General features: G+C 36.2%; 2 non-coding genes across 2 annotated transcripts; both read right to left on the minus strand.

Moving 5' to 3' along the window:
- Nucleotides 1–22087: 22087 nt before the first annotated feature.
- LOC119867402 lies at nt 22088–22157 on the minus strand. The gene has a single exon (XR_005383479.1). It is a non-coding gene; the product is annotated as a small nucleolar RNA U2-30 (small nucleolar RNA).
- A 141-nt stretch (nt 22158–22298) lies between these two features.
- LOC119867403 lies at nt 22299–22379 on the minus strand. The gene has a single exon (XR_005383480.1). It is a non-coding gene; the product is annotated as a small nucleolar RNA U2-19 (small nucleolar RNA).
- Between the last annotated feature and the right edge of the window lie 237 nt (nt 22380–22616).

Raw genomic sequence — 22616 nt, forward strand, 5'->3', positions numbered from 1 at the left:
TTTGTCTCTCAAGGAAATGACAAAACATCAATGAGGTTTCAGTTCAGGGACTTAGAGGAAACTTGGAGTCTAACCCTCACTAACTGACAGGGATATTTTAAGCTGAGACTTAAATCAGGATTCCCCTGAGGTGGATTCTGCTGCTTTGTTTAACAAAAGCAAACTATGAGTACAAATTATTCATTACCATATTCATAAGTAGTCTATTTAGTAAGACGGTATGGAGATAATAATAAAAACAAATATTGAATAAAGCTCTTTCCATGTCAGCCTTTCGGCACATACAGTATGTTGACTCATTGTTAGTCTGGAATCGATGGTTTAAAATTAATGAACATACACTCTTTTTAATTTTAATTTTTTTTTGAGAGAGAGGGAGAGTGCACGTGGGCACATGCAAATGGGGGAGGGGGTGAGGGAGAGAGAGAATCTCAAGCAAGCTCTGTGCTCAGCCTGGAGCCCCATGTAGGGCTCGACCTCATGACCCTGAGATCATGACCTGAACCGAAATCCGGAGTCAGATGCTCAACCAACTGAGCCAGAAGGTGACCCAGATGAGCATAGACTCTTGGCTGCTGGGTTAGAAACTGAAGTCATTAGAAACGGGTAGCCACATTTCATGGGAGCTTTTCATGTAGGAAAAATGCTGTGTAAAGAAAACATAGAAACATTTGCTTTACTCTTTCCTCATGATTTTTATTCTATAAAATTGGGGGAAAGTGTGGTATGGTGAAAGGGGAATCTCTGCAGTCACAAGAATATGAGGGAAAGTGAATTGTGGGCTTTGTCCTCAAAATCATGAAGCAGGTTCATTAGGCCCCCCACTTAAAGAAGGGCAGGGAACCCCTGCTGGGAAAAAAAAGGTCTGGATTGTAAATTAAAATCTGTTAGAAAAGGAAAGTATTCTTTTAGTCCTTCAGAGAGAGAGTACGGTTGCACTCAAGCAGAAGAAAACTATTCTTCCTTGATAATAAAATGAGGAATGGAGAGACAGGTACCATGCAGCTAATGATCCTTGCAAGAAGGACATGAGCAATGCATTTTCATAGACTTAGTCCTTTTTGTTCTTATTTTTAGAGAGGCCTCTCTAAACTGTAGAAGCCACATAAAACTTGGATCCACATCTAGAAGCAATGTTTGAATTGTTGAATCATCAGTGTTCAAAAGAAGGAAAAAAAAAAAAAGATCTCAGAGATGAACTGGTTTGAATGAGGAAGCCAGATGAACTAGTGGCCAGTTCTATAATGAACATGTGTAGAATACGACGTTTGCAAAATTTCTAAGTTCTTGTTGCATTAGCATTTACTTTATCTGTAAATGGATTATTTAAATATACTTAAAACTTTCTTTTGAAATAATTTAAATATCCTCCTTGTTTAGTATTGCGAATTGGATTGATTAAATGTTTTATTTATAGGGTTGTCAAGGGAAGTTTTATTCTAAAGGCCAAGAGTCTGAGCCTATAGAATCTGTTAAAGACTCTTTTAACATACTTCTCAACAGGATTTTCATTTTTTTTCTTTAATTTACTTATTTAATTTTTGTTTATTAAAAAAATGTTTATTTATTGTCTGTAGTTGTGGAGTACATGCCTGAGTTAGGATGGACATGATATGTGCATCAAATATGGATTAAATCCTAATACAACAAGCTCTAATCAGTGACAAGTCTATTTATTACAACTTTTTTCTTTAATTAAAATTAGGATTTTTAAGATTATTATCAGAGACTCTCCCATTCTTCAAAGTGAAGGCTTTGGGTAGTATTATAATTTTCATCATCATCATCATTGCTATTGTTGTTACTCTTATTAATGCTATAGTTCCTGCTCCTTTTTAATAGTAATTTGTTCCATTTTTTAAATTATAGATACATATGACATAAAATTCACTACATTTTTAGGTGTACCATTCAGTGGTATTAAAGACATTTGTATTATTACACAACTATCACCACTGTCCACGCCAGAACACTTTTCATTTGGCAAAACAGAAACTCTGTGCTGATCAAACAGTTACTCTCTATGACCCATCCCCTCAGCCCCTGGTGATCACCATTCTACTTTTTCTTCTTCTTTTTAAATATCTCTATTCCCCCATACTCCATGCTACTCTTTGTTAAGATTAGTTCAGGTTTTGTTTGGATTCCATACGTAAATGAGATCGTGTAATATTTGGCTTTATGTGTCTGACTTATTTTACTTAGCATAGTGTCCTGCAGTTTCATATTTGCTGTTGTAAATGGAAGATTTTTCTATTTAAAGGCTGAATAATATTACTCTTTCTGTGTGTGTGTGTGTGTGAGAGAGAGAGAGAGAGAGATATTTTCTTTATCCGTAAAAATGGCGACATTGCAATGAACACAGGAATGCAGATATTTCTTGGAGATGGTGGCTTTATTTCTTTTGGATATATACCAGAAATGGGATTGCTGGGTCATAGGATCATTATTATTTTTTTTATTTTTTAAGAACTTCCATTTGTTTTCCATAATACCTGTGCCAATTTTATATTCCCACCAATAGTGCATAAGGTTTGGGTTCCACATCCTTACTAATATTTATCTTTCAACCTTTTGATGATAGCCATCCTAACAGATGTGAGGTCATATTTCACTGAGGTTTTGATTTACATTGCCCTGATGGTTAGTGATGTTGCCCGTCTTCTCACATATCTGTGGTCCATTTATATGTCTTCTTTGGAAAACTGTCGATTCGAGCCCCTTGCTTATTTTTTTACTTGGGTTTACTTGGGTTATTTTATATTTATTTATTTATTTTTTGTCATGAAGTTGTAAAACTTCCTTACATACTTTAATTTCTAAGTATTTTCTTCCATTCTGCAGACTGGCTCTTCATTTTGTTGTTTCCTTTGTTGTGCAGAGACTTTAGTTTGATGTAGTCCCATTTGGGTTTTGTTTTGTTTTGCTTTTGTTGCTTGCACTTTTGGTGCTAAACCCATTGCCAAGATCAATGTCGAGCAGCTTTTCCCCTATGTTTCCTTCTAGGAGTTTTATAGTTCCAGGTTTTATGTTTAGGTCTTTAATCCATTTGGGGTTTATTTTTGCATATGGTGTGAGATAAGGGTCCAATTTCATTCATTTGCACATAGCTGTTCAGTTTTCCCAGCACCATTTATTGAAGAGACTTGTCCTGCCCTCATTGTGTCTGCTTGGTGTATTTGTCAAAAATTCACTGACTAGATATGTGTGGATTTATTTCTGGGCTGTCTATTATCTTCCTTCAATTTATGTGTCTGTTTTTATGCCAGTACCACTTTGTTTTGATTACTATAGCTTTGTCATATAGTTTGAAATGGGGACATGATAGCTCCAACTTGTTCTTCTTGCTTAATTGTTTAGCTATCCAGAGCTTTTGATGGCACCATACAAATTCTAGGGTTGCTTTTTCTATTTCTGTGAAAAATGACATCACAATTTTGATAGGGATTACATTGAATTGTAGATGATTTGGGATAGTTTGGGCATTTTAGCAATATTAATTCTTCTAATTCATAAGCATGGAATATCTTCTCATTTATTTGTGTCTCCTGTAATTTTTTTCATTAAAGTCTTATAGTTTTCACTGTGCAGATCTTTAACCTCTCTGGTGAAATTTATTCTTAAGTGGCTTTTTGTTTTGTTGTTTTTGCTGCTATTGTATGTGGGATTGTTTCTTAATTATTATTATTTTTTGTATAGCTTGTTAGTAATAGAAACACAACTGATTTTTGCATGTTGATTTTGTATCCTGCAACAAAATTTGTTTATTAATTTTACCTTTTTTTGTAGACTTTTAGGATTTTCTGATAACATCATGACATCTGCAGAGACATTTTACTTCTCCCCTTCCAATTTTGATAACTTTTATTTCTTTTTGCTCTTGCTAAGACTCCAGCACATGGTTGAACAGAAGTGGTGAATGTGGGTACACTTATCTTGTTCTTTTTTTTTTTTATCTTGTTCTTGATCTTAGACAAAAATCTTTCAGCTTTTCACTGTTGAGCATATTGTTAGTTATGGGCTTATCATATTGCCTTTATTATATTGACTCCTTGTATATCTAATTTGTTGAGAATTTTTATAATGGAAGATTGCTAAATTTTGTGAAATACTTTTTCTGCTCTGTTAAGGGGTTCATCTGACTTTTATCCTTCAGTCTGTAATATGATGTATTGGTCACATTAAATGATTTGCAGATTACACGACATTTGCATCCCAGGGATAAATCCCAGTAACGATGGTGTATGGTTCTTTTAATGTGTTGTTGAAATCAGCTTGCCAGTGTTTTGTTAAAGATATTTACATTTATGAACCTTAGGGACATTGGCCTATAATCTTCTTTTTTGTAGTGTTCTTATCTGGCTTTGGTGTTAGGATAATGCTGGCTTTATAAAATGATTATGGAAGTATTCTTTCTTCATCAACTTTTTGAAAGAGTTTGAAAACGATTGGTATTAATTTTTCTTTAAAAGTTTTGTAGAATTACCAGTGAAGAAATCTGGTGCTGGGATTTTCTTTTTTGGGGGGAGATTTTTGATTATTTATTTGATCTCTTTGCATATTATCGGTCTGCTCAGATTTTCTGTTTCTTCATGATTCATTATTATTAGGTGGTATGTTTTTAGGAATTTGTCTATTTCTTCTAAATTATCTAATTTGTTGGTATATAATTGTTATCATAGTCTGTTATGATCCTTTGTATTTCTGTTGTATCAGTTGTAATGTCTTCTCTTTCACTTCTGATTTTATTTGAGTATTCTCTCTTTTTTTCTGAGTTATTTGAGTTAAAAATTTGTCAATTTTATCTTTTTAAAGAACCAACTCTTAGTTTCACTGGCTTTTCTACTGGCCATCTAGTCTCTATTTCATTTATTTTTGCTGTGAGCTTTGTTATTTTCTTCCTTCTAACTTTTTTTTTATTAAAAATATTTATTTATTTAGAGAGATCACATGTGCAGGAGAAAGAGCAGAGGAAGAGGGAGAGAGAGAATCTCAAGCAGACTCTGCCCTGAGGGTGGATCCCCGTGTGGTGCTTCATCTCACAACTCTGTGATCATGACCTGAGCCAAAATCAAGAGTCAGACAGTTAACCCACTGAGCCACTCAGGCGCCTCAAGTATGTTCTTATTTTTTGTAGTTCCTTGAGGTATAGACTTAGGTTGTGATTTGAGATCTTTCTTTTTTTTGTTGTTAATGTAGGTACTTATTATTATAAACTCTTAGAACTGTTTTGATGGCATCTCATAAGTTGTGGTACAATGTGCTTCCATCTTTTTTTGTTTCAATATATTTTTTGATTTCCATTTTGACTTCCTCTTACCCATGATTGTTCAAGAAAAAGTTGTTTAATCTCTACTTTTTTTTTTTTTTAATTTCCAGTTTTCCTCCTATTATATTGACTTCTGGTTTCATACCACTATGGTCAGAAAAGATACTTGACAGGATTTCACTCTCTTAAATTTGTTAATAATTGTTTTGTGGCCTAATATGCCTAACACATGATCTATCCTATTGAATATTTGTGTATGTTTGAGAAAAATGAATGTTCTAATGTGAGATGGAATAGTCTGCATATGTCTGTTGTGTCCATTTGGCCTATAGTAGAGTTCAAATCCAATGTTTTCTTATTGATTTCCTGTCTGGATGATCTATCCATTGTTGAAAATGAGATATTGAAGTATTAATATATTGCTATCTATTATTTCTTCCTTTATAATGTTTATACTAGTTAATATCTGCTGTGTATATATAAGTGCTTTGATGTTAAGTGCATAAATATTTACGATTGTCATATGCTCTTGTTGAATCCTTTATCATTATATAATGATCTTCTTTGTCTTTTGTTACAGTATTTGATTTAAAAGTCTATTTTTTTCTGATATGAGTGCAGCTACCCCTGCTTTGTTTTGGTTTTTATATGCATGAACCATCTTTCTGTATACCTTAACTTTTAGTCTATGCATGAAGTGAGTCTCTTATAGGCAGTATATAGCTGTTTTTTTTTTTTATCAATTTACATTATTTATATCTTTTGATTGGAAAATTTAGGCCATTTATATTTAAAGTTATTATTGATAGGTAAAAGCTTATTATTGCTATTTATTTAATTCTTTTCTGGTGTTTATAGATTTTTTGCTTAGTCTCTTGCTGTCTCCCTTTGTGATTTGATGATTTTTCCCTGTGATTCCTTCTTTATATTTTGTATATCCACAATAGATTTTTGCTTTGTAGTTACCATGAGGCTTACATAAAAACATACCAGTTACAAAATTCTATTTTAAGCTGATGACAACTTAACTTCAAGTACATACAAAAACATACAAAGCTGATGACAACAACTTCAAATACATGCAAAAGGTCTACCTTTTTTACATTCTTCCCCCACCATTTTATGTTTTTCACTTCATAATTTACATCTTTTTTATGTGGTTTACCACTAACAAATACTGTAGCTATTATTATTTTTAACATATTGTATTTTAACCTTTATACTAGAGTTAAAAGTGACTTACATGCCATTATAATATTAACGTATTCTGAATTTTATTATATTGGGTGAGTTATATACTCTTATATTTCTTAGTGTAACCTTTTCATTTCAGCTTCAAAAACTCCCTTTAGCATTTCTTATAAGGCAGGTCTAGGAGTGATGAACTTTAGCTTTTGTCTCTCCATCAAATATGAATGAATGACAATGTTGCTGGATAAAATATCCTTGGTTGGCAATTTATCACTTTCAGCAGTTTGAATATATCTTCCCACTCAGTTCTGGCTTGCAAAGTTTCTGCTGAAGAATCTGCCATATTATGGGTGTTTTATTATATGCAACAAATTGCATTTTCTTCCTGTATTCAAAATTGTTCTCTTTAAATTTTGACAATTTGATTATAATGTATATTGCTGTGGGTCTCTTTGGATTTATCTTAATAATTTTCTCTGGGATTCCTGGATCTGAATGTTTGTTTCCCCAGGTTTGGGAGTTTTTAGCCATTATTTCTTTGAATGGGTTTCTGGGACTCAATAATGTGTATACTGTGCCACTAATAGATTCTATAAGTCCTTTAAACAATCTTCATTCTATTCCATTTTTCCCTTTTCATTCCTCTGATTGGATCGTTTCCAGTGACCTGTCTTCACATTTGCCAATCCTTTCTTTTGCTTGATCTAGTCTACTGTTGGATTCTTCTATGAAATGTTTCAGTTCACTTATCATATTCTCCAGCTTTATGGTTTTGTTTTATAACTCTTTTTTATATTTTCTTTCTCTTTAATGGAATTCTCACTTGTTGATGCATTGCTTTTCTGATTATGCTCGGGGGTAGAGGATGGATATGTTTTTTTCCATTTCCCTTGTTCCTGGAGGAGTTCTCCGGTGATTTTTGTCCTCCAGGACATGCTCTGAGATTAATAAATAACCCTTTTGTATGTCCCAGGTGCCTTTCAAACCGCTACTTCTATACTGTGTCTCTGTGGGCTGTTTCTGGTGTTGTCTCTAAGGATGGAAAGCTCTTGCTCTCTCAGCTCTCCAAGAGCCAAGTCTGGTGGTTTTTACAGGTTTAAGTCTTGCCAGTTGCAAAATCTCAAAATTTGGCCCCTCTGGTTTGCAAAGCCAGATGTTATGGGGATTCATTTTCCCCATGCAGGGTCCCCATGGGGGGTTCTGCTTCTCTTTCCTCTTTATGCCTGTGGCATCCCTCTCTTCTGCAGAGAGTCATGTGAGTCCATTTAGTTACCAACCAAACCTCTGCCCTTCCTACCCTCTTAGATGTGGCCTCTTCTTTACATATAGTTGTGGAGTTTAATCTGCCAATCTTCAGGCCATTTTCTGGGTGATTTAAGTTGATGATGAGCTGGGGTCCTCCTATGACACCGTCTTCCTTGGAAGTTGCCATCTTTGTTCTTAGTGACCCCCAGGAGATCAATGGTGCTAAGTCTTGTCAGTGCCCAGAAAGTGGGGGAAATGCCTATGTGTCTATTTAGGCTCCTGGAGGCCTTACCTTAATTGCTTACCCTGTCAGCTGAAAGGTTCATGCTAATTGAAAGCCCAATGTTTAGGCAGCAGCTGGTAGACATGCAGCCTGGCCTCTATCAAGGAGAAACTGGGAGCTGTGTATTTTTGCTCACTGACTCTGTGTTAAACTAGGGGGAATAGCCACTGGGACTACTTGTGCAATCATACGAAAATGCCTTTCTGTTCTTTTTGATCCTGGGTGACTTGTGAATGCCAAACCCTGTCAACTCCAAGAGCTACGTAATTTAGGATCTAGCTTCTCAGATGGCAGTTGTAGAAGTTGGGACAATAAATGTCTGGGCAAATAAATACCTTTCAGAGAGAAGCTGGAGACTTGATTTTATCACTGGGGCAAGCTGGGGTAAGAAGGCACACAAATTAGGGATCCCTGGGTGGCGCAGTGGTTTGGCGCCTGCCTTTGGCCTAGGGCGTGATCCTGGAGACCCGGGATCGAATCCCACGTCGGGCTCCCGGTGCGTGGAGCCTGCTTCTCCCTCTGCCTGTGTCTCTGCCTCTCTCTCTCTCTCTCTCTCTCTCTGTGTGTGACTATCATAAATATATAAAATTAAAAAAAAAAAAAAAAGAAGGCACACAAATTAGAGGCCTCAGCGTCAGGCAGCTGGGAACGTATATAGTTAAACTCTTTCCAGTGAGAAACTGAGAGCCTTAGGTTTTTGCCTGTTTTCTCTGTGCTGAGCGTGGGGGTTAGCTCTAGGAAGTGCTCATGTGTTCATTAAAAAAATGCCTCTTTTTTTCCGTGGCTGGAGGTGGGATGAAGGGGAGTGTCTCATAAATGCTGAGCCCTGTCAGCTCTCAGAGCTGGATGATTTTGGAGCCAGTCCTGTAGGTGGCATCCATAAAATTCGAGGTGTTAGATGTATGAATTAGCTCCTTCTGGGGAAGGAGATTGGAGGGGAAAAGTCTGGAAACTTTTCTCCAGACTTTCTCTTCTGGGGAAAAGTCTGGAGACTTTCCTCTGGAGCAAGCCGGGGGTGGTGGGAGGGGTGTAGGAAATGCCCACAAACTCTTTTGGCTCCTAGGGAAGCCCAGGGAGCTCCCAGACCCAGGGTGATTAAAAGCATGACCCAGAGAGGAGTTGGGAAAGTATACAGTCAAACCTCTTCCCAGGAGAAACTAGGCAACTAGGAGAGCTAGATGTTCTTGCCTGCTCTCTCTGTGCTCAGCCTAGGGGAAGAGCAGTAATACTGGGGATTTGCAAATACTGGACCCTGTTGGCTCCCAGAGCTGAGTGATTTGGGAGCCAGTTTCTTGGTAGCACCATTAAAGTTGGGGTACTAGATGTATGGTCCAAACCCTTCGTTCATCAGGGAGAAACTGGGCATTGGGGGTTCCCCATTGATTGTAAGGTGCTGGGCTGTTGGTAGGATTTGTGTTGTGAGAGTGTCTCCACTTGTCCTACCCATTTCATACGGGTATTTTTTCAGTTGCTGATCTGTAGGAATCAGTCACCTAATTTATGGATTTCTTTGATTCATATGTAGGACATTGATCCATATGTAGCTGTTTGTTTGGGGTGTTCCACTGGAGAAAGGAAAGTCAGGAGTCTGCTATTTTACAGTCTTATTGATGTCTTATTGATGTCTTCCTCCTGCAACTCTTAACAAAAGGAAGTTTCACTCAAACAAAAGAGCCAAAGAGTTCTTTGGATTTTAAATCAACTTGGTCTATAGGTGGCATATAAACAGTAAAATTCAATCTTCTTTTTACTTTTGTTTTATTGCAACATATTACATATTTTAAGTAAGAAATATAATACATGTTTATCATGTAAAAGCTTGATCATCCTAAGATATAGATTGGAGAAAGTAAAAGTTTCATAATTTCATCTTTAGAGATAAGTTTTATTACCTGCTTGGTGCAAACTCTTTAATTATATATATATATATATATATATATATATATATATATAATTTTCTTTGAGAAATAAAGAATGCATGAATGGGGGAGTGGGGCAGAGGGAGAGAAAAAATCTTAAGCAGCCCAATGTGGAGTCTGAGTGGGGCTCAATCTCATGACTCTCATATCATGACCTGAGTTAAATTCAAGAGTCAGACACTTAACCAACTAAGCCACCCTGGTGCCCCTCTATATGTTGTTTTTATTTATATTATTTTATAAGAAACTAAATCATGCTATAAATATGGTTTTGCAACTTACATTTTATTTTATTTTTTTAAAGATTTTATTTATTTATTCATTAGAGGCACAGAGAGAGAGAGAGGCAGAGACACAGGCAGAGGGAGAAGCAGGTCCCTGCAGGGAGCCCGATGTGGGACTCAATCCCAGGACCCCAGGATCACGCCCCAAGCTGAAGGCAGACGCTCAACTGCTGAGCCACCCGGGTGTCCCTACAACTTATATTTTAACATACATTCTATTTGAACATAGCTGTTTATATAGATCCACTTTATTCTTTTTAATAGTTGTATTCGTGTATCTTTGTTTAACCCATCCTTTGAGGTCAGATGTTTTTTCCTCAATCTTTGTCTATTACTAACATTTAAAAAATTTATATCCTATACATATATCTTCACTTACTGGTGAGAATGTCTCGACTTTATAAAATTCAATAAGTGAAATTGATGTGTCAAATGATACAAAACATATTGTTAGTATGTTTTGCAAAATTATCTGTCAAAATGGTGATATCTATTTCATAGTTTTAATAACAATGTATGAAATTATATGAGAATATTGATTTTCCTATTTCAATGACAGAAAATTGGGTAGATTTAAAAATATGTCTCATTATGGTTTTGTTTTGATATTTGTGTGTTTTGCTATATGTATATTTAAACATAATTAAACTATTTGCTCATCTCTTTCATTTGCTTCTTTATATCTTGACATCTTTTTCTAATACTATGTTTGATTTGTAAAGATCTCTTTTTCTGTCTTGGCTCTCTGTTTCTGCCTTTGTATTTACACATATACATATATGTGAAAATATGTATTGTATATGTTGCAATTGTTTTTTACCTTTTCACTTTACTTTTAAAATTAATTTGAATCATATTTTATGGATGTAGGTCTCAAATGTCTATGAAACCAAATCTATCAATCTATTTTTTAATGATCTCTTTATGGTTATAAACATTAAAAAGAATCTCTTCATTTATCCAAAAATGGAAAAATATTTTTCCATATTGAAATAAAATATAGTACTTTTTGTTTTTCAAGTTTATCTTTTACATTAAGACTTGTATTCATTTGCAATTAAATTCATATATGCTATCCATTTTCTACTCTAGGCATTGCTTATCTTAAGTAAGAATAATATTTAAACCTTTATATTTACAAAGCAAATACACTAAGATTTAATAAGTGTTTTCAGCATCAAACTCTGATAGTATATCTAAAATATAATTTACCAAAATCCAAGTTATACTAAACTTTTCAGAATTGCATCTAGTGAATAATTCAAGTTTTCTACTTCAACTATTGATTCCTGTTCTTCCTTCTTGTCTTTGGCATTTTTCCTTCAACAAAATAGGGCTATTTCACATTTTAAAAGGCATCTTACTTTTTTAAGTTTTAGCAATAAGATGAAAATGAAAGACAATTAAGAGTAGAAGGCAGGAGAATAAAGTGTAGATATAAAAAGGTCATTAACCCAACAAAGAACTAAGACTCATCTAGGAAACTGGCCACATTACTAGCATCTGTCATTTCTTGGTACTCACGAAACAATATTGTTGTATACATTTTTCTGATAAGAGCAAAAGTTTACTTTTTAAAAACAATTCTATAGTTTTACTATAAATAAACTAGAGCAAATTGTCTTGCTTCCAATTACCATAAAAAATATCTTTTTTTGCTGTTGAAATAGCATTTTTCTTTCTATACCTGGTGTAAAAAGTTAGACACATTAAACATGCATTGTGTTTGGGAACTTGCAAAAAAAATGCTTGTCTTTACAGCATTCTATTTCAATTCTCTTGATTGTTCAGCATAATTAAAATAAAGCTCTCAAACACAAACAGCTTGTCAAACACTTCTGGAAGTTTCTCCTGACTCAGGCCTGTGGTGGCAAGAACACGTTATAAACACTATAGGTGCTTTCCATTTAAGGGGATATGTGCTCCAGGAAAGTTAATTTTAAAGAATCTTTAGATAAATTGAGTCACACTTTCTGCTTGGCTCTATGTTTATGGAAATATGTAGGACCCTCACAAAATAGCAATGATGATGATGATGGTAATTATAATAATGTTATTGCATCACATTTTAGGGGTTCTGAAATAATATCATATAATAATGATCATTTATCAAGTATTCTGGTTACTATGCTATGATAAATAACCCTACTATGCAGTGATGTGAAATGATTTATTGTGCTCATACAGGTTCTGTGGGCCAGGAATTTAGAAAGAGCACAACGGAGATGACTTGTCTCTGTTCTAGGATATCTGGTGTCTCAACTGAAGACTCAAGGCTGAGAGAAGGTATGATCTAATGGCCCCTTCACTCATGTCTGTCTGGTGGTTAATAATGGCTGTCAAATGAGACCTTAGCTGGAACTTTCAGCTGGAATACCTAGACATGGCCCCTCCATGAGTCCTGGGCTTCCTCACCTCTTGGTGGCTACGTTCAAAGGGAGAGAGTTTTAAGAGAGAATACGAGCCAAGCAGAAGCCATATCACCTTTTATGATCTAGCTTCAGAAGTCAAGCACTGTCACTTCCACATTCTTTGTTTTGAGGCAATTATAAAGATTTACCCAGTTTCAGGAAGAAGTAAGACAGCCTACTTCCTAATGGAAGAGTGTTAATATCACACTAGAAGAAGATCATGTGGAATGTGGGATATATACACATGCACATGACAGCGTATCGTGTGGGATGAAAGTGTCTGTGATTTGTCTTGCATAACTGACCACCCAGACCTGCAGATGCATAAGCAGTCTGAGGAATGTCATTTGTGAGACTTGTGCTGCTTTAGTGACCTTGGGAGTCTGATTAATTGATTATTAGCTGGCTTTTATTTTTATTTTTTTATTATTTTTTTAAATTTTTATTTATTTATAATAGTCATACAGAGAGAAAGAGGCAGAGACACAGGCAGAGGGAGAAGCAGGCTCCATGCACCGGGAGTCAGATGTGGGATTCAATCCTGGGTCTCCAGGATCGCGCCCTGGGCCAAAGGCAGGCGCTAAACCGCTGTGCCACCCAGGGTTCCCTTAGCTGGCTTTTAGATCAGAACTGGCCCTCTGGTCTGGATGCCAAGAGCTATAACTTCTGCCTTGTACCTTCTCTGGTTCCATGTTGGGCTGGCCCCCGCAAGATGGAATCTGGGTGGGAAGGCAAGCACGTGTGCGCCAGGCTCCTTGAAGATGTAAAGACGTGATAACATAGGAATGCTGTTCATTCCAAACTGCATGTGGGCAAACAAATGTTTAACTTCAGACCCTGTCATTTTCCCTTTAAATGTGGCTCCTATGGTCAGTTGAAAGTCTCACTTGAGGGGAGGGTGCTACCCAGACCTCTCAGTCAAGACTTCAGCCTACCTGTCTCCCTGGGTCTTCCCCAGCTAATGAGGTCGAATGTTGTAAGTACCCAATTGGATATAACTCCTTCTTATTTTCCTTTACTGCTTACTATTGCCCTCATCTACGCATAGATTTCCCTTTTCTTTTTTCCATTTCTACTAGTTTTTTACTTTATAATATCAACAAAACGTTTTTCTGAAAACACAGATGTTGTGAATATTCTGTTTAGAACAGCCATCTTTTGAAAATGTAATATTCTACAATAAGAAATAATCTTTTGTTAAACACTTTACATGCAACATTTTAAACTTTACAATTTTGACACTAGTCTCCTATTTGCAGGTGAGAAACCTGTAAGATCAGAGAGGTTAAATAATTTAGGCAAAGTCACATAGGTAAGTAAAAAAGCCACAATTAAAATTAAGGCTATTCTATTCCAAAGTCATCATGCTTGCTTACTACATTGAAAGTGATCATTTATTGATGTTTTAAAAAAATTATTAGCAGATAAGGATTTATGCTAGAAGGTTTAGGTGTTGAGGATTCAAGATATGCTTGGAATACTTTGGGTGATAGTTAATTGGAAAGATACATTGGAAAATAAGAAAGAAAATAAGCCCTCTATAGTTTCAGGGCTAGAATTTGGATAAATAGATTATCTTTGGGTCCACCACAATAGTTTTAGTGGCCCAACTGCAGCTCTAAAAAACTCTTGTTTATAACTAGTCACTTTCTGTCCTTAGTATCTATTATCAGTTTACCTCTATGTTCTTACCAACAATACTGACTCTTGGTGTGTGGATTGCTCTATTGTCTGAGTTCCTGCACATACAAACTCTCTGAGAGTCTGATTTTGGTCTGGTAGTCAACACCCCACGGAGAGCGCCTTTATGTCCCCTCCCCCTAGGGTCAGAACCCACTCTCCATCCAGTCAATCCAGAATTTCAGATCATCAGGCAAAATCATGACCATCAACTCCAAAGGACCAGTCCTTAGTTACTTTGCTCACATGGCAGCTTTTGGTTGGGTTAGCAGTCAAAGCATCATGGATTATTTAATTCTGAAACTTTAAATATAGGAACTGAAACTGTTCCAGAGCATTCGAGCCTCCAAGGAAGCAAAAGACTTACCAAATGCTATATTTTCTGGACCTATAAATTTCTGGACATTTTTGTCATAAAGTTCTAGGCCCTAGTCTTTTTAACTAGAGTTAACTGGAGTGGCTTGTAGGAGCTGCTTGCAGCAGGCTCTGCTCATTGTTTCTGGGCACCAATGCTAAGAACTTGGAGCAGGACCTCTCCCCACTGGCGCTATCGTTGCCACAATTTTCTGTGAAAAACCCTGCGAAAGCCACTGACAAAATTACCTATGGAGGGTGCCAGAAGGAATCATCATCGGAAGTAGCAGGTGTACTATCAGATTTGAGGGTTGCCATTCTCTGATAATCCAGTGTAAGTGACCTTAATCAGTATGGATAAGAGAACTCTGGTCTTTCAGGATTCTTATTAAAAGGTCTGACTAGTTCTCTCTTAGGAAAGTCAGTCAAAACATTCAGAAATTTTGGGAAGGGGTTAAGGCATATAGTGAAACTTTAAACCCTGCTCCATTCCTTACAATCTCTTTGGAGTACATAATCCTGGAAAGAATTAATAGAATTCTGACTGATGGAAGATGTACAAACCATAGCAAATAAACGCAGATGCTAGAAATACCGAGAATGGGTTAGTTAACAATAAATTGATTCTGCTGTTATTTTCAATTGATTGAGCCTAGAACCTAGCTTCTTATGAATATTTCTTTAAAAAACATTACCAGAGGAAAATAGAATAAGATCAATATTCTATTCATTTGTCACAAATAGCTTTATTGTCTCAGTTACTAATATCATTTATCTCAAAGAGGTGAGCAGACATCTCTGAAAGCTCCCATTTGCCAGTGACAGAAGACAGCCATAAAGCCGCTTTCTTATTTGTGGTTAAGATTCCAAAATGCTGAAATAGACTATAATAAAATGTGCTTTGTTCCTAGAAAACTATGCAGCTTGTGTGACTTTTATACACTACATTTTTTTCTTCTCTCTTCAGAGATTTTTCTCAAATTTAATTTTCAAGTAGCTCATGCTGAACAGATCTCAGTAAATTATACCACCCTGTAGCTTGTTAGTGAGTCCAGAAGATTGAGATTTATATTTGATAACTTCTTCCTCATTCTCCTTATTATATTTACAACTAAGTCATCTGAATTCTCCCTCCAAATTGTGCTTCCCGCCACTCCCTTGTACCTATCTTTACTGCTACCTTTCCAATACAAGCAAAAATACAATCATTTCTTACCTAAACCACTGCAATAACTTCCAAATTCATCACCCCATTTTCTCTCCTGACCCTCTGCAATCAATTTTTACAGAAGGGCCAGAGGACTATTTTTAGATCATCAATTGAATCTCATGTTATTTCTCCACTTAAAAATTTTAAGTGTCTTTGCTTTGCAATGAGCATGAAATCCAAACTCCTAACTTTTGCCTACAAAATCCCAGTTGAAATGTCTTCCCTATTAAGGTCATGTTTGATGGATAATTTTCATTTACTTCTTCAGATTCAGATATCTGAGTGGGAACGGAGAGGTCAGGGCACTTAGACCTTCAGCTCCCTGCAGTTGGTTGTCCGAGCTCCTTACTGATGGACAGCTAGTTATTGCATATTCTCATCACTGCTTACTCCCCGCATCTTCAGGCCGAGAGGTGATAGTTTTCCACTGTTGTTAGCTCTGGAGGAACTACATCTTCCCTCATTTATCTCCTTGCTTACTTCTTTGTAAGTAGTCCTTTATTAAACTTTTCACAAATTAGCCAGATTGCATGTGCCATCTCTGTTTTGTTAGGAACATGACTGATTAAATGTCTGGTAGTCAGGTGGTCTGAAAAATGGATTGGATAGCTCCATGCATTTGAGGAGCACACAGATAATCTTTTGGTAAGAACGAATAGGACACGAATAGTCCATGGCTTACTATTTATGATTACTCAAAATTCTACCCGTGTGGCACAGACTTATGTGGGTGTAGAAAGCAAGGGAGCAGAATAAGCTGCTATGGCACTTGGTCATATGGTAGTGACCATAAAGATTTTGGATCAGTTGGTTGTTTAGGAAGATCTTAGAAATCATACTGGGTGAAAGGAGCAAATTCAAAGTCATAAAATTATAACCCAGAGTACAAGATAGGAATCAGAAATCTTCAAGGGCATCTTTGAAGGAGCTCTTTTATTTCTTGTAGTCACAGAGCAGATACGGCTGAAGATCAAGGCTAAGGCCTGATTATAAAGGCTGCAGAGTTGTAGTGCCAGTCCAAGGCTCAATCCCACGGAACAAAGGCACCTCCCTATCCCATCTGAGGGAAAAGATTCCCCTGGAGGTGAAACTCTTAATGACTGCAACTGGGTGCGATGTCTCACAAAGAAGTGCCTGTTCTCCTAGGTACCCACCACTTCTACCCTTCGTGGCTCCTCTACCCATAATTAGTTATATCTCAACACGGACCTGATGGAGACATACAAAGCCTTCTCTGAAGGGTGTGGCTTATGTATCCCAAGGGCTATAGGACCACATCAGTTTGTATTAGCAGGAATCAGAAGCATGTGTAAGTGTGGATGTTATTTGATTGGACAAAAATGACTGATATGCTCAATATGCCCACAAAAGTTACAGAATTTAATGTGCTGGTTTAGGCATATAGGAGTGATTTTAATCAATTAGGTTGACTAATTATAGGCTAGAGACATTGGTGTCCTATCATCAAGAATGTGTTAAATCTGGAATTTACCTGGCATACTGCAGAAGAAGGAATTAAAAGGCCCAGAGGGAGAGCAATATTGAATTCATTTCATACCACTGACTGCACAGGTATTCCTCTAACCATACCTATCAGGAGAGCCAGGGGACACTTTTTAAAAATGCCTTCGGTGAAGGGTTACTAATCACCCCTTCTGTAATCTGGAGATCGTGGTCGGGATGCTCTTTCACTCACTCTCCTGAATTAAATAAATCCCAACTTTGGGCTTTGTTGATTTCAGTAATAGCTAAGCATTGGTACTTTGATTGGCAGAATTAAAAAGCAAGAATAACCCCCTCACTTCCAATATCCCAACCATCCTGGTAGTACTTACTCTCATTTGACATAAGGTTGTGAATGTAAAACCTTAAAAATCAAAAATATGTATTTTTGAATTTATTTTAAACAATTTGATGATTTTTTTCTTATGTCTTTTAAGTCTAAATCATAGTAATTCAGAATTTTGTTTGTTTGCCTTTGGCTTCTTAGCCTTTAGAGACCTTTCTTAAAAACAAAGTCCAATTTGTAAAATTTATATTGCGTGTGTATGTGCGTGCATATATATGATGTTCATATTAATATAAATTTCATGTATATGGTTACTTCAACTGAAGTTAAGAGAGGGATATAGATAAAAGCACATAGAAAAGCTTAAAGCTTAAGAGTTTCTTTTGCTAGGCTCTGAAGAGTGTGGCTGGAAATCTACTAGTCATCTGGTCAAGGTGATTGGCTTATTACTTTTAGAATTGTCCTTTCCCTTTCTAAAAGAAAGGTGATAAATTATTGCTATCAGAGGCACTATGTCCTTCAAAATCTCATAGATAATATTTAGTGGCTCAGTAATTGTTTCAGTCAATTCCTTAAGTACCTTGGGATGTATGTTATTGGGATCTGATAATTGGATGGAATCCAGTTTTTAATGTGATGCTTGTTATGAAATTGTCCTGCTTTTACCACCCTATCATGGATCTAGTTATTGATTGGTAGAGGAAATTAAAGGAAGGTTGCTTTTGTTTGTTAGTATCGTTGGTAGATTTTTTTTTTTTTTTTTGGCTATAGGCCTAGTAAGATGATAGTGAATCTTAGGTTTATTTTTCAGGATTCCCAAGAAGAGAACATGCATCAAATAAAATACTTTATAATGTGATATTATGAATAAGATCAATGAAATGTATCAAATATGTCAGTGATGGTTTTCTTGACAATAGATTTTAATTCATGGGAAAATCCTCACCAGCTTGCTTGAAATTAAGTTTTCAGAGGTTAACATAATAGCAATAACAACAAAAATGATGACTAATATTTTGGAGCATTATATGCTGAGTCCTGGGGGATAAGTACTTTATTTTATTTCATCTTTAAAAGATTTTTATTTATCCATTTGACAGAGAGAGAGAGAGAGCACACGCAGGGGGAGTGGCAGGGAGAGGGAGAGGGAGAAGCTGGCTCCCTGCTGAGTAGGGGGCCTAATGGGCTGTGGGACAAGTACTTTCTATGGATGATCTTATTGAAGTCTCATCAAATCACTATGTGATATCATATTCAGTTTCATAAGCGAGGAAACCAGGTTTATTGGTTTTTAGGTAAATCTCTCATGGCCATAAACATTATAAAAGTGGCTAAGACAGGCCATGTTTAAATCGATAATCTATACCAAACTGTCTCCCTATTGATGGTGCTTCTCTCTAATTGTAGTGGTGAGGACAGCAGTACTTGGAGAAACTTGGAAGCTAATATTCTGAAAGAAGTAGAAAATACACCTGAAAGTATATTTAGAAGCCAACCAGTAGGACCGTCATATTTCATTGATAAAGAACATGAGGCGCAAATAGTATAATGTTGCGTCCGTGTTGCTTGGATATATCTCTTACAGATTAAGGGAATTTAGGCCTCCCAATTCCTCAGTTTTCTCATCTATAAAATGGGAATGATAATCATATAACCTATCCCAAAGTATGCTCTAAAAATTCATTACCTCCTTATAATATGTATCTATAGTTTTCCTTCTTTCTAAAGTGTAAGAACAAAAGAATTCAGGAAGTGTAAGGGTTAAAAAGGATTACTAAACCATTATCAACATGCATGAGTTTGTATCCTAATTCCCAGAAATGTTAGAATATAGAATAAGGAAGCATCTAGCCAGGAGCATACATAATAAAATAAAAAAATTAGATTCAAATTGTTAGCAGGGGTGAAAGTTTTATATTTTCTTTTCTTTTGGTTTCTTGAGGCTAATTTGCAGAAAACCCAACTAACATTCCACCTCTCCAAACTATATAGTTACTTTCTTGGTTAACGAGTAATGCTGAGTAGGCAGTTCCTGGCATTGCTTTATCCATGTAGTAATGCCAGGGTTGCTTGTCTCTGAAATTCTATTCCTTTCTTGGTCTCGAGATGGTCACTAGAGGTACAGAAATCACGGACACAGTTACAGCAATAAAAAAGGGGGGAGGAAAGGGAACCAGTCTCCTCTGTCTCTTTTATTAGGAAAAGCAAAATTCTTCCAAAAAGTCTTCCTAGCACACTTGTGCCACTATCTCATTTGCCAAAACCAAGGCCATCGTGTTTCCAACTGGCCTTCCCATGTAGGCAGGTGATGAAAGATAAAAAATGGCCTAGTCAACAGCATTATTCAGATTTATGATTATTATATGTTGACCACATTTTTATATTAGCTAAGATATCTGTGAATGGAAATGGGTAAACTGCCACTTACATCTGTCACTCAAGGAGTATTAAGTTCTAGGATGTATGTTAGGTACTTTATGGTTATTATTTAATACTCAAACACTTTTGAGAAAATAGATGAATAAACAGAGATTCAGAAAGATGAATTCTATTGCAAACATCTTACACATATTATTCTTTGAAACTGGGTCTGACTGACTTGAGAGTCTGTGTTTAAAAACATGAAAGAATGAAGGGAGCTGTAGAATAGTAGCCACAAAGCTAGTGAATGCTTATTACATGCTGGGTATCACGAAAGTTAACACATTTAAAAATAAATCTTCACATTTAACATCAGTAATCTTATGAGATATGAAATCAGGGAGGTGGCTATCTTTTTCAAGATTACTTAGCTAAAGATCTGGGAGTTGATATCTAAATCTAAATAGTTTGCTACCAACCACTAAATAATATTATCATTTGCCATCTGTATTTAGGAGAGTGTTGTCTAAGCTCCCATCATAATATGTGATGATTCTAGAACGAGTACAGAATATAAAAACCAGGTAGGTGTTGGAAAGGTACAGTTGGGTTTTTCCCCATTTATCTGTTAAAAAGGGTCAGGATAAAGTCCCAGGCAAACAGTTTCAGAAGGAAAGGAAATATATGTAAGGTCAGGAATGTCTGGCATAGATATTCTCCTTTACCTGGTGGACTGGAGGAGTGTGATGTTGGAAAAGATAAGGAAGTTCCCTAAAAGCAATTTATTCTACCTTTCTGACTATACTGCCATATGTTCTTTTTGTTGTTGTTGTTAAAGATTTTATTTATTTGACAGAGAGAGGGGTCCTGTGCATGCATGTGCATGTGCATGAACAGGGAGAAGGGCAGAGGGAGACAGAGAGGTCTGCTGAGCCGGGAGCCTGACCTGGAGGCTCCATCCTAGGACCTGGGGATCATGACTTGAGCTGAAGGCAGATGCTTAACCGACTAAGCTACCCAGGCACCCCCATATGTTCTTTATTTAAACTCTTTTTTTAATACAAATAAGACAATAGAAAAAGACAAAGAAGCACAACACCTTACGATCAGTATTTCTACACAATTCAGTCACGGCTTTAAAAATCTCTTTGGTGTATTAGAAAATGCCAGAGCCAGCATCTTTATGGAAGTGTGAAAAAGGCAAGTATAAAGCATTGTCTTTGTTAACTGTGAGATATTAGTGTGTACTTAGTCGGGGGCTTATAAAGGTCATGTGAGGGTGGAAGGCTGGGAACTACTTTTTCCCCATATAGGTTCTCTATAAAGAGGCTTTCAAGGCTTATATCCCTTCAGAGGTAATAATGAAGAGCTGCGGAAAGGTGCTTCAGCACAGTTCACTGAACAGAGTAAACACAGTCGCCCCATGGATACCAAATCCATAGGAGGAAAAGCACGCACAGTAACTAATGGCCACCACCAAAGGGAAAAAATTTTTTAAAAGGGTGAAATTTTATTGCTAGCACAACTTGGATGACTTTATAAAATGAGTTTTGTGCCTCAGGTGTCTGGCCTGAACATCTGAATTCTCCTATTTCTCAAGGTGTCTGTCAGTGGATCTACTTATTATTCATTTGGTCCATGCTTATGGATGAACTTGTACCCTCCAGTGATCAGGAAAAGTGACTTGATGCTAATCCCCAGAGAGGTGATAATTAGGCATTTCAAGTCTTTCTGGTTCCCATCAGTTTAATAACCACTCCTTTTTGTATCTTGAGATATTAATACATGATTATATTATAATTTGCAAGATGGTTCTATGTCTTCTTTTTCCTTCTTGCTACAAGACAAACACATACATATTGAATCTCTGTGTTTTTTCAGAATAATTCAAATATTTAAAACTTTGTTCTGAGCTTCTAATAATACTTTTAATAATGGCATGACTTCTTAATGATAATGATTACAAATCATAGTCATAACTAACACATACGGAGTCATTGCTAAGTGTTAGACTATCTAAATATTTCATAAGCCTAATCTCACTTAGTTTTCTCAACAACCTAATGAAATATGTACACTTTTTTTTTTTTTTGAGCTCAGATCAAGTGTAGAAATCTTCATAGTTGTAAATGTCAAGAGTAAAACCTTTCCATCATGGCTCAGAACTGATTCGTCTTTCATCTATACACATACCTCCTCCACCCTCATTCCAATGTCACTCATTAAGTCATCAGTTATACACTGTCATCTTGGCATACACAGCTACTGACGTAAGTCTTTACTGTTCTAAGTTACCTTTCCTTCTCAGAACTATGGAGATCATGCATCAGGTAGACCAGAAGGGCTTCTGATAATCAAATTTGGGCTATTTTCATCATTGATCCACTTCAGTAAGAGCAGATCTCAGAGAGCACTCATTCTTTTTATTCCACAGATGGGAAGATGATCCCCAAAGAGATATATAACTTGACCAAGATCACACAGCTTATAAACAGAAAACTTACAAGTTTAGAGCCTCAGTATATAAGACAACGCTAGAGAAATTTGATGGCATAGCTAACTGAACTTAAAACTCTTATTTTAAAATTGCAAGGCTCCATTAAATTATAACAGGTTCCTG

This window comes from Canis lupus, chromosome 33 (assembly GCF_011100685.1).
Source record: "Canis lupus familiaris isolate Mischka breed German Shepherd chromosome 33, alternate assembly UU_Cfam_GSD_1.0, whole genome shotgun sequence".
Lineage (NCBI taxonomy): Eukaryota > Metazoa > Chordata > Mammalia > Carnivora > Canidae > Canis > Canis lupus.